This window comes from Alligator sinensis, unplaced genomic scaffold, assembly GCF_000455745.1.
Source record: "Alligator sinensis unplaced genomic scaffold, ASM45574v1 scaffold768_1, whole genome shotgun sequence".
Classification (NCBI taxonomy): domain Eukaryota; kingdom Metazoa; phylum Chordata; order Crocodylia; family Alligatoridae; genus Alligator; species Alligator sinensis.
This window is the reverse complement of record NW_005843163.1, coordinates 33412-43829: the sequence shown is the minus strand read 5'-3', so window position 1 is coordinate 43829 and position 10418 is coordinate 33412.

Genomic DNA, 10418 nt, shown 5'->3' with positions numbered 1-10418 from the left:
ATCCCTATGACATCATAATTATTTGCATTGAGCAGGAGGATGAGTTCCTCCTGCTTATTCCCCAAGCTCCCGGCATTTGTGTACAGGCAGGCAAGTGCCCCCTGGGGGGCTCCTTCCTTGCCCACAGATTTTGCCAGGGCTAGGGCAGGGGTGGGCTGCCTTAAGTGCCTTGACCTGCTGGAGGAACAGGCTCAGGGCTGACATGGGGGAGGTGGGGGTGGGGGAGGAGTGGGCCTGGGCCCAAGGTGGGCCCAGGCCTCCTCCCACCACCACTGTGTTGGCTCTCATCGTGCCTCCTCCCACCACCACTTTGTCGGCTCTCATTGGCCCTGCAGGTGGCAACAACGGAATGGGGAGGGGCAGGCTGAGGCCAGCATTGGTTGCCTCTTCCTTCCTCCCTGCGATGTCCTGACCCCACTCCCACCCACGCTGCTGCCACCACCTGCAAGGGATGGGGGGTGAGGTCAGCTCTGGTGGCCTTGCCACCCCCCCTCTGCTCCATCATCGCTGCCTGCAGGGAGCAGGGCTCTCCATTGCCACTGCTTCGAGGGAGCAGGGAGGTGGGGGGTAAGGCCAGCACAGCTGTGTTAGCCTCACCCCCTGCCCTATGTCCCCTGTGTCCCTGCTATCATGGCAGTGCTCCGCCATGCCACCACCTCATGTTCCAATGCTGTATTCGCACTCTGATTGGTTGCTTTTGTCGGCCAATCACAATACAAATAAAGCATTATGGACAGACAGACAGATTAAGGCTTTTATAATATTAAAACAGGCTGCCACCAAGTCACCCCTGAGCCTTCACTTCTCCAGGTAGAAGAGTCCCATGCCTCTCAGTCTCTCCTCATAAGGCCTGTTCTCCTGCCCTCTCATCATGCGCATGGCTCTCCTCTGGATTCTCTCAAGTTTCTTCACATCCTTTCTAGAGTGTGGAGTCCAGAACTGGATGCAGTAGTCCAGCTGTGGCCTCACCAAGGCTGAGTAAAGCAGGAGGATGATTTCTTGGATCTTGCTTGAGATGCGTCGGTAGATGCAATCGAAGTTTTATTTGCTTTGCCAGCTGCGGCATTACATTGGTAGGTCATGTTCATCTTGTGGTTAATCATGACCCCCAAATTTCTTTTGGTCATGGTGCTAGTGAGTGTAGCACTGCCGAGCCTATAAGTATGATGCGGGTGTTTTCTCCCAAGGTGGAGCACCTTGCATTTCTCCGTGTTGAATGTCATCAGGTTTTGATCTGACCACCTTGCGAGCCTGTCCAGGTTGGCCTGAATTGTCAGCCTATCCTTTAGAGTGACCACACTTCCCCATAACTTGGTGTTGTCCACAAACTTAGCCAGTCCACTTTTGACACTTGAATCCAGATAATTTATGAATATAGTAAAGAAGACTGAGCCCTGGGGGATGCCCCTGGTCACCATGCACCATGTTGACTCAGTTCCATCAACTATCACTCTCTGGGTCTAACTATGGAGCCAGTTCCCTAGCAATTGGACCATAAGGTTGTTGAGGCCACAGTTCCCTAATTTTACAATGAAGACATCATGGGAGACGAAATCACAGGCTTTTTTGAAATCTAAATATATGACATCAACCTCTTCTCCTTTGTCCAAATGATGCATCACCTACTCATAGAAGGAAATGAGGTTGTTCAGGCAAGACCTACCCACAACAAAGCCATGTTGACTCTCTCTCAGAGCGTTGCCTACTGTTAGCCTGTTGTTGATGGTTTCTTTGACTTTTTCCAAGATCAGGGATTGAAGTCAAATTGATTGGCCTGTAGTTCCCTGGATCTTCCTTCCTTCCTTTCTTGAAGATAGGCACCACATCTGTCTTCATAGATAGGCCCTATTCCAGTCTTCAGGAACCTCTCCCAAGCACCACTGGTTCTCAAATATGCTCACTATTGGTTGTGCTATGATGTCAGACAACTCTTTTAGCACTCTTGGGTGTATTCTGTCCGGGCCAGCTGCCTTGTGGGAGTCCAGCCTCTCCTGCTGTCCACTCACAAGATCTTCACCCATTGCCCTTACCCTAGTAGTCCTGCATCCTGTCAGGCAGGGTGATCCCCTTGGGCTAGTGGAAAACCGACACAAAGTAATCATTGAGGAGATTAGCTTTTTGCTGGGTGTCAGTTGTTAGCTGCCCCACAGCAGGGATCCGACGTTGCCCTTGTTTTTTTTCAGACTGCCCACATATTTAAAGAAGGACTTTTTATTGTCCAGAATTCCCATAGCCAGTTTGAGTTTGGTTTCAGCCTTGGCTTTTCTGGTCCGCTCCCTTCAGGTGTGGGCCAGTGCTGCATAATAGGGCTGTGCAAAGCTTTAGTCCCTGATTCAATTCAGCAGAGATTCAGCCCAATTTGGTGGCCAAATCTCTGAATCCAAATCAAATCAGAGGACCCATTAATCTGTCCAAATTGAATCAGAACCCTCCAAATCGATTTGGATCGATTCGGAAAGATTTGGTGATTCGGACATAGACACAGCTTTAAATGTTTTTTCTACATATCTCTAGGTAGCAGGCAGCTCATGAATGCTGCGATGCTGGGGTGTCTGGAGTGTCCCATAGAACCGTGGGGAGGTGGTCCCCAGCATGCTTAGCAGCAGACCCAGAAGTGGACCAGAAGCACTGGCCACAATTGGCCAGTTTCGCCAAGAGGTGATCATGGGATACCAGATTGAAGGCTTTTTTGAAGTCAAGATATGACATCAATCTCTTCTCCCTTGTCCAGGTGATAGGTCACTGGTCATAAAAGGAAATGAGATTGGTCAAGCAAGACCACCCGCAACAAACTTGTGCTGGCTATCCCTCAGGATGTTGCGGTTGGCCAATCTATTAAGGATGGCCTCTTTTCAAAGTTCCGTGCTAGAGGCTGGGCTATGATGCTCGCCAGCTCCTTGAGTACCCTGGAGTGTAGATTGTCAGGGCCAGCTGACTTGAAGGTATCCAGCCTCTCAAGGTGTTCCTTCACAAGGTCAGCATTGATGGAGGGCAGGGGATCTCTCTCACCCAGACTTCCCTGTCCTGTAGTGGGCATGGGCGTCCCATGGGACTGATGAAAGACCGACGCAAAGTACCTATTTAATAGGTTGGCTTTTTCCTGGGCGTCAGTTGTCAGTTGTCCCATCTGGTTCAGCGGGGTCCAATGTTGCCCTTGCTTTTCCTCCGGCTCCCCACATATTTGAAAAAGGACTTTTTGTTGTCCTTGATGCTCAAAGCTAGTTGGAGTTCAGTTGCAGCCTTAGCTTTCTTGGTTTGCTCCCTGCAGGACCAGACTAGTGCAGAATATTCCTCCTTGGAGGTGACTCCCATCCTCCATCCTTTGTAGGCCTTTCTTTTTAGCCTCAGGAGGTCTGCTAGATTCCTTGAGAGCCAGCGGGGCTGCTGTGCCCTCTTGCTGCCTTTCCTCCGAGATGGAATAGACTTAGCTTGTGCATTGAGGATCGCTCCCTTGAGGAGCAACCACTCTTCCTGATCTCCCCTCCCCCTGGGGTCGTGGTCCCTTAGGGTCTCGCTGACAAGCCTCCTGAGCTTGTCAAAGTCAGCTTTCCTGAAGTCAAGGACTTCAGTGTTGCTGACTGACTTGCCAGCTTTACGGCAGATGATGAAGGTGATCAGCTCGCAATCGCTGTCACCCAGCTTCCCATTGATCACTGGGTCGTCGATTAGGTCATCCCCAGTAGCCAGTACCAGGTCAAGCAGCGCTTTACCTCTCATTGGCCCGTAGACTTCTTGAGTCAGGTAGAGGTCATCCATGCACGATAGGAAGCTTTGCAACCACTCGGATTTTGCTGAGTGATCCTCACACGAGATGTCTGGGTAATTGAAGTCACCCATGACAACCATGGTCCTGGAGCATGCGGCCTCGTCCAGTTCCCAGGCGAACTCCTGGTCAAGCTCTTGACTTTGAGTGGGAGGTCTGTAACAGACTCCCACCATTGTGTCCCCTGTGCCGTGTTCCACATGGATTTTAACCCAGAGGGTCTCCAGTCGTCCACCCTGGTCACCAATATCGGCTTGCAGGGACGCATAGCTTTCCTTAACATAGAGAGCTACACCCCTGCCTCTTTTATTTACTCGATCTCTCCTGTACAAGGTATAGACATTTATACCCATGGTCCAGTCATGGGTGAAGTCCCACCATGTCTCCGTTATTCCTATGTCGTCATAATTATTTGCGTTAAGCAGGAGGATGAGTTTCTCCTGCTTATTCCCCAAGCTCCTGGCATTTGTATACAGGCAGGCAAATGTCCCCTTGGGGGCTCTTGCCTTGCCCTCAGATTGTACCAGGGCTGGGGCAGGGGTGGGCTCCCTTAAATGCCTTGGCCTGCTGGCTTTGCAAGGGTTGCTCAGCGGCCCAGCAGTGGAATTTATTTGAAGCTGGATTGTGCATATGAATTTATTTTTAACCCAGATTGGGTGAATTTAGAAGTACATGAATTCATTGAGGATGAAAGAATTGATTTATTTACATGTTAATTGATTATTGAGCTCCTACAGTGAGGAGGTGTGGAGCAGCCTGACTATCAGCTGATGATAATTGTAGATCAGGCATTTGTCATGGCAAAAGGCTTACAAAGGGGATGCCTGGCATGCACTACCATACAAGTGGCTCCAAGAGTGGGCTGGTAGCACAGATTCTGCATGTTAAGGGTCCTGACAAAGGCCCCCAGAGTAACACCCAGTTGTTCCCCAAAGTAAAACCCGGTGTGGAAGGGATGAAAGGGGAGGAGGAGCTCCAAGACTATGCGTTGTATGAGCATCTCATAAGGGTTGTTTTGTACACTCCTGAACCCTCCCTTTAATTGTAAAGATCAAGGTGTGGCAGGAAAGTCGAGGGGTATACCCTGTGTCTCAAGTGCTTCAGGAGTAAACCGGTATGACCATAGGAGGTGTTCCACCCAAGACAAGATCTCTTGAGCCTGGTGGCACAGCCTATTTTTGGCATAACCACTCACAGTCATGTGCACATCATGACATTGTCATGTATACAAGTGCCCAGAGATTTTGTATAGGAATCCATAGTGTTAAATGCATTCTGACCTTTTCTGATTTTGAGTCCTTTGCAACAGAAAAATTGCTCTATTTTTTTCCTGTAGTAAAAAACCAAGTGAAAACTGAGAGCTGGCATTTTCTAAAGAGTGTCTTGAGTCTATTGAGGGGTGTTTTGAATCTAACAAGGAGTACCTTGAGTCTAGAAAGATTGAAAATCAGTGGTCTAGGTAAACAAAACAGTCTTCTCCATGTAGGGTAATATCCAGTGACTATAAAATTCAGTATTGTCAAAGACAAATGTTCAGAAAACCTTTTTTTTTAAAAAAAAAGGTTGAGGATTCTTTTTATCTGCCCAATGGATTCTGAGTTTTTAGGTTCACATTGTCCACCTTTTTGCCACCAAAACATAACCACCATTTTTAAAAAGTTATCTCTTGTTGTAAGTTATCACTTGACTGAAGGAGCTAGGACTTGAATAACACCAAAAAGGCTCAAGACTCGCAATAAAATTCCAGTAGTTATCAACAGCAGACTCCCAACATAATGTCCTTGTTTAGTTTCTCTCTCTGAAACTCATCCTTCTTTCTAGGGTCTTTAAACCTTCATCCTGTGAGTTGAGGCCCACAGTTAGTCTTTTTCCCCTCATTGCCAAGGGGGTATCAGCACAGCATATTGCATTAGCACTACTGAGGCACAGCGGACCCCGTTCTGGCCAGCAACCACATACTCTAGGTCCAATGTCCCATCCTGCAACACTTGCCTCAATGCAAAAGAGCCCTGTGTGGCAGGTGGATCAGTCAATAGAAAAACCTGGCTTCTCCTCTCAGCACTTAAAAGTCTGGAGAGGTGACAGGACACCTTGCTTGATTTTCTGGGATGGGAGCAGGAAGTGTGTGTTTGCTGTTGCAAATGCAGCAGTCTGAGTCACAAGACTAGGGAGAAGCCTCAGTGCATGGACCCTCTGAGTCTCTGCAACTTGTGAGAGTCTGTGAGGAAGGAGCTGGACAACCCAAGCAGGGATGAAGAGATGGATGATCATGAGGCAGTTGCTGTGTATTTTCTAATTAAGGTGATTGCTACTGAAAAAGGAGAAGGAGTGTTTCTGGATGATGGTAGTAGGTAGATTCTGAGCCCTAGAGCAAGGGTTGTGAGTCTAGAGCTGATTGCTGGGAAGGGAAGCAGCTGCATGTTCTATACACTCTACTCTTCCTTTCTCCCTCTTTCTGTTTCTATCTTGTATGGTTGCATCTCTCTTTCAATTCCATCCCCTCCAAGGCTGCCACCATCTTCTTCAGCAGAGCCTCTCTTAGGCCTCTTCCCAGCTCCCTCTCAGCTGAGTGCCCTGTTGTAAATCCTGCCCAAATCTCAGTTGCCAGAGGTCTCTGTCAGGTGATAGGCACAGCTGTTTTCATCATGTATGCTGAAAGCCCTCAATAGATATATTTATTTTCTCTATTTGTTAGCATGTTTTACATTTCTTACTAGGCTGTCTAGAACAGTGATTCTCCACCTTTTTAGACTCAAGGCACCCCTTATTGGACTGAAGGCAACCCTCTAAAACTTTTGTGATGCCCCATTTCAAAAACTAACTTATTTATTAAAGTGCTTAGTTCCTTGCAGAGGGCCATGCTGTGGCCTTAAACCTAGGGCCTCAGCATGCCTGGTGCAGCCATTCATCTTGGTCTGCTATCTCTTCAGCTGAGCATTAGGGTGGACATAGGTGGGTCAGAACTTGCTATCTGGTCCTAGCAACCCTCCCACTCCCTGCAACTGGAGTAGCCTTTACCCCTTCCTATAAAAGAACCCCTGACCTGGAAGGGAAAGTGTCCAGGTAGCAAGACTCAACCTTGTACTTGGGCTGCCTCACTGTTGGTTTGTGCCTCTACTGACTCTTTGATGGACTCCTTGGCTACCTGACCTGCTTGCCCACAGATCCTGAGTTTGGCCTGACTCTCTTTGGCTCCTTACCCTGACTAGTTTGATCTCCTGGATACCTGACCTAGCTGTCCTCCTGACTCCATTTTCTGCCCAACCCTCTAGATCTCTGACACAATTCCCCAAATGGAGCTTCTGGCTTCCTGGCTCCCCTACACTCAAACTCTGCACACTCCCCTTGGATCTGGGTTGCTTCTTCTGACCCTGGGTGACCCCCCATACCTCACTCCCCATGGCTTGGCATGACACAGAGGGGCTGGCATGGGAATGGTTAGGCAGAGACAAGCCTGAGCCTGTGCTTATCTGCCTATCTTCTCACACTTTCCAGCACCCCAGAGTACCCCAGCACCCTAATTAAAAATAAGTGGCCTTCAAATCACAGCGGGTGTCTTTACATGTGCTCTAGGGTGGTGGGGATAGACTTTAGAGTTGCTCCAAGAGCTGCTCTAATTAAAGCGCCTATAACATCATGTGTATTCAGCGTCCCATGCTTCAAAATGGCGGGGGGGGGGGGGGGCGTAAGTTCATTCAGCAAGCTTCAGTTAAAGCTCCCTCACCACCATTTTGAAGCATGGGGACACTAAATACACATGACATGGAGGCTGCTGGAGTGACTAATTGAGTCTGCACTGACACATTGTAATTAGCATGCATCAGAGCAGATGCAAGGCACATATATAGGTGCCCAGAATGCCTTTGTCCTGATATTAAAATGGTAATGGAAATGCTGCACTTTGGTGCCTGTCCTTAAATTAAACAATGATACTTATTCACATATCTAGTGGTTGCGATCAGAGGGTCAAATGGTGTGGGTTCTAATGGTGTTTTGCCATTGACTTGCAGCCTCGCTTTGAGCGAGTTGCTTTACTTAGCTTTTCAGGGTAAAAGGTTTGTTGCTTTGTAATCACTAGATGTAAATGTTACATAAGGGCTTTGTCCATTCATAAAGCAAATTATTAAACTGGTCCCTCAATTACATTTTCCATATGCAAATGCTGGCTAGATTCCAAAAGTGTATTTTCTTTCCATCAATCTGGCTGACAGCCATAGCTCACAATTGACCTTGTCAACTGGGAAATGTGAAACTCAGAAAAATAGTTACTTGAACTCTTTCTTCTGGGATTGTTCGCTCATCTAGTCTTAGTGAGTCATTTTAGAGCCAGTAGCGGGTTTACTTCCTTGAGACCTGCTGACAATATGGAATTGGGGGTATTTTAAGTAACCAAGTGACTTAAATGAATGGGAGTTTACAGCTGAGAGTATATGATTGATATTTAGCTGTAAGCTGAAAAATGTATTTGGATACTGGAGCTGATAGCTGAAATTTTGCTGATCTCTGTTGCTGTGTCTGCTTCATAACATCACCATTCTGAATTTGACATCAAATTGGCAATGTTGGAATTAAGACTTGAAGCATTTGGGGCGGGGGCAGGGGGGGGATTCTCTGAGCTCCTATGTGTCTTTTTCTCTGTTGCTATGTTGCAGTTTACCCACGGGCTCATTGCTGAACATTAGTACTGCTTAGTTCAATATCCAGCTAGTAGTAGACTCCATAATCCCTCTGGTGTGGGGAACAGAAGGACAACTTGAGATACATATGGGGGTGGGGGGAGAGGAACCTAGTTTAAAAGATCACTAGAGACTGCATAATTTGCAGACCAGAAGCTGTAGCCTGACAGCTGGGTGCCAAGAGATGGTCAGACAGAGCTCAACCTGGAAACTGGGACTCAAAGGCAAAGATTTGCTGCCCTCCCCCTGCTAGCAACCTTGTAAGGATACAAGGTGTCAATATGTAGCCAGGAGGTCAATGTGGAAGGGAAACAATGACACTGGTTTGTCATTATATTTTTCTATCTGACTGTTGTAGCAGTTGTCAGGAACCATTGGTGGGTCTTATTTGTAAACATTAAGTCAGTTGTGCCTATAGCTTTTTGCATCTTCTAGTTTTAGGCTGAGTAAAGCAGTCCTCTCTCTTCTTTCTTTCGCTCGCTCCTTTTTCTTTTGAATTTGTGAATGTTTATGGGAACCTACTAAGAGTGGTTGCTTGGAGTGCCCAAGGTCTTTTAAGCTTGTAATGTGCAGCATTATGTGCATAATTTAGCGCACTCAGCAACATCCTTACTCTTCTCTTCTCCAGACTAAATAATCCCAAAACTTGAATACAGGTTTTGTAATACTTTTGCTTCTGTAGTACCTGTCATACAAGACTGGCAACACTGACTACTTTTGCAATGTGCGCGGTGTTTATTGAGTCTCAAGTTATTGAGTAATTGTTAACCTTATTTGCTGAAATAATGATATAGCAAAAGAGTCTCAACTTTTTTTTTTTTTAATGAAAGTTTCTGGCGCTCCTGGATGTAAGAACCTCAGGAATGTGAAACTAGTATAACCTGAAGGCACAGAAACCAGGAGGAAACTAAAAGGAATCTAAAATGCACTATTTTTTAAAATCACATGACTTGGGGCTTGGCTCATGATTTTTAATACATCTTACTGATAAAAGCAATAAACTTCCCAACATCAAGAAACAAACCATCTGCTATTTTATATAATGCTCATGCATGAACTGCTCCGTTTTGCTAATGGATAGTAAATATCAAAATGGAGAGGCAAAAGTTCAGTGCATCTAGCCATATGCATGGGAGGAAGCTCTGAAGTCTGAATTATTTAGGAAAGAGGGTTATAGGCTAGTCTGTTACTGAGGGTGCTTACCACTTCAGAGAATCAAAAACAAAACAAAACAAAACAAAAAAAGGATTGGAAGGGACCCCAAAGGTCATCTAGTCTGACTCCCTGTTTAAGGCCTACCATCCCTGTCTGAACCATCCCAGACAAATGTTTGTCTAACTTGCACTTAAGTGCTCAGTGACTGAAATTCCATTGCCCCTCTAAGTAATCTGTTCCAGTGCTTACCAATCTTCATAATTAGTAAATCTTTTGTAATATCTAACCTAAATCTCCCTTGCTGCAATTTAAGCTCATTCTTGTTCTGTGAACATGAAGATGGCCATCAGCAGTTCTCTTTTACAGTAACCCTTTTTGTAGCTGAAGACTGTTATCATATCAACTCCCACTTCTCTTCTCCAGACTAAATAATTCCAATTCTTTCAATTTTCGCTTATATGTCATGTAGACCTCTAATTCTCTGGACTCAGGTTATGAAAATTAAGCATTCAAAAGTTAAGAAACACCAGAATTAAGGTTGCCCATGCATATATGTTTTAAAACAGTCTTTAATCACATGACTACATATTGGTCAATAGGATACATGCCTCAGTCAGCATGCAGGGTAGATGGTGCTCACTTACTGATCATGTGTTCAATATTTTGTTTTCTCTTCGTTGTTCAGTGTTTGGTCCTGTGCCTTATTTACTGCAGACTATGTTCTGAAAACAGAATTATTAATTTCTTCATGGTATTTGTACATCACTATAGTAACTGAGTGCTCCAGAAATATTAACACCTTTGTGAGAGAACCTCCATTTTAC